Here is a 3,005-nt window from a genome sequence, read left to right on the forward strand (position 1 = left end):
AGAGATGTTAGGGGTAGGTTCTTTACTCAGCGAGTCGTGAGTTCATGGAATGCCCTGCCAGTAGCAGTGGTGGACTCTCCCTCATTATGGGCATTTAAGCGGGCATTGGATAGGCATATGGAGGATAGTGGGCTAGTGTAGGTTAGGTGGGCTTGGATCGGCGCAACATCGAGGGCCGAAGGGCCTGTACTGCGCTGTATTCTTCTATGTTCTATGTTCTATGAAGCCAGAGATACTGCCCCTTTGATGCATGTGTTAAATGGTGTAATAGCAGATTATCTGCTCCTTACTCACTCAATCATCATCCCTTCCCATTCATATCAATTTAGATGGCCAGATGAGACAGGTCTGGAACAGGCAGCCCCATTAAACATCAGAAGCCACAAGTTAACATCGTTTCCATCCATCTCTCCTAAACAAGAGAAGACCCTCCTCAAAACACTCTTTCTAATGACCCTACTTACAATTAGCCTTGTTGATCCTCATTAGCGGTGACACAGTAGCTCAGTGCTACCTCTCAGTGCCAGAGACCCGGGTTTGATTCCAGCCTTGGTCTGTGTGGGGTTTGCGCATTTTCCCCCTGGGTGCTCTGGTTTCCTCTCACAATTCAAAGATATGCAGGTTAGGTGGATTAGCCATATTGTCCGGGGATGTGAAAACTAGATGGGTTAGCCATAGGAAATGCAGGGTTATAGGGATAGGGTAGGGGGTTGGAATTGTCTTCAGAAGCTCAGTGTAGACTAGATGGGCCGAATGGCCTGCATACACACACTAGGGTATATTTGATCCTTATTTCAACTAGACCACAAGTGAGGTTGCTCAGTTCATTACAGGATATCCCAAATGTTTGGTTCCCATTTGCTGCAGGGTGAGCTGGCTCCCCTTCTTTATTCAGCATGCCCCTCTCACCCCAGTTGTTTGTAGCAGGTTTAATTTAGAACAGATCACTTCCCCTCTGGACACTTTTCTCCCAGAGCCAAACAAACCTACTTTCCTAAAGTCTATTTAATCAGGCCTTCTTGAATTAATAGAGTACATCAGTTACAAAATGCAAGAGGTTAGTCCAAAAAGATAAAATAAAATATATACAGGTCAATCTTTGAATTGCTTTTGAAGAGTGGACAGTTGAATGTTGCTGCTGTTGCAGTTGAGATTACCAGTAAGTGTTGATGTTTGTAGTTGAACACTTGGTTTCACAGACCGCTGTTTTGTGAATTGGTTGAGATTCTGTAGTCCTGATCCTTTTCAACTGCAATTGAAACCTCAGCAACCAGGGTAAGACAGTATCATTTTGCTCAGCTGTTCTTTTTCACTGGTATGTAGTAAGATTGAGGGAAAGTCTTTACCTGCAACGTTTTGGTAACTAGGGGATAATTCTTCAACTGCGACCTTCAAATCTCACTAACACCTGACTCCAAGTTGATACATAACAATGTTCAGTCATATTAGTACCCGGAGGAAACCCACGCAGACATGGGGAAAATGTGCAAACTCCACACAATCAATCAGTCGCCTGGGATGGGAATTGAACCCGGGTCTCTGGCGCTATGAGGCGCCACTGCAGTGCCACTGTGTCACCCACCTCTCCTGGCCTTTTCTCTCTATCCTCTCATTCACGCTTGCTTCTAAACTGACTTATTTTTTCACAATGTCAGTTTGAGTTTTGCTAGGTTGAACATTGGCAATAAATGTGATGGGAAACATCCAAAACTTCAGACGATGCACCACAGATTGTGCTAAGAGAAATGGAATGGGGAGACTCCTCCTGTTGGAACATACTGCAATGGAATTCAATGTCTGGAATCTTCTTCAGATTTGTTGGGGCATGGCAAGAAGAAAGTTAATGATCTGATGTGAATGCTCAAGGAGAGCAAGGAGTTAAAAATCACACAAAACCAGGTTATAATCCAACAGGTTTAATTGGAAGCACACTAGCTTTCGGAGCGTCGCTCCTTCATCAGGTGGTAGTGGAGGGCTCAATCCTAACACACAGAATTTATAGCAAAAACTTATAGTGTGCTTCCAATTAAACCTGTTGGACTATAACCTGGTGGTGTGAGATTTTTAACTTTGCACACCCCAGTCCAACACCGGCAGCTCCAAATCATGGAGAGTAAGATTGTCTCCAAGTGGCACACCCGACCAACTGCAGATCTCACCTACTCAGCACCGAAATACTGCAGCCATCTCAACTCCGTCGTCAGGACCAATGCTTCGGTTAATACACACGACATTCTACAATTATTGCACAGTATAGAAGGAGGTAATGTGCCCCTGAAGTCTATGTGAGGGATTTCAAACAGCAGTCCAAATCAACTGTACTTCCCCTGTCTCCTTGCAAAGTGTTTCCTGCACTTGCCTCTCTCTCCCTGCAATATTTTACTGCACTGTCCCGTGTCCCTGTAATATTTTACGACATTGTCCCCCGTCTCCCGACAATATTTTACTGCACTGTCCCCTGTCGCCCTGCAATAACTTACCGCATGGTCCCCTGTTGCCCTGCCATATTTTACTGCACTGACTGCGTTGGCATGCTATATCTGACTGCACTGTACACTGCCGCCTGTCGCCCTGCAATATCTTACTGCACTGCCCCCTGTCGTCCTGCAATATCTTACCGCACTGTCCCCTGTCGCCCTGCAATATCTGACTGCACTGTCTCCTGTCACCTTGCAATATCTTACTGCACTGTGCTCTGTCTCCCTGGAATATCTGACTGCACTGTCCCCGGTTGCCCTGCAATATTTTGCTGATTTGACCCCTGTCGCCCTGCAATAATTTACTGCACTGTCCTCTGTCTCCCTGGAATATCTTACAGCACTGTCCCCAGTTGCCCTGCAATATTTTGCTGCATTGACCCCTGTCGCCCTGCAATATTTTACTGCACTGTCCTCTGTCTCCCTGGAATATCTTACCGCACTGACCCCTGTCGCCCTACAATATTTTACCGCAGTGTCCCCTGTCGCCCTGCTATATCTGACTGCACTGTCCTTGTCGCCGTTCAT

This window comes from Chiloscyllium plagiosum, chromosome 7 (assembly GCF_004010195.1).
Source record: "Chiloscyllium plagiosum isolate BGI_BamShark_2017 chromosome 7, ASM401019v2, whole genome shotgun sequence".
Classification (NCBI taxonomy): domain Eukaryota; kingdom Metazoa; phylum Chordata; class Chondrichthyes; order Orectolobiformes; family Hemiscylliidae; genus Chiloscyllium; species Chiloscyllium plagiosum.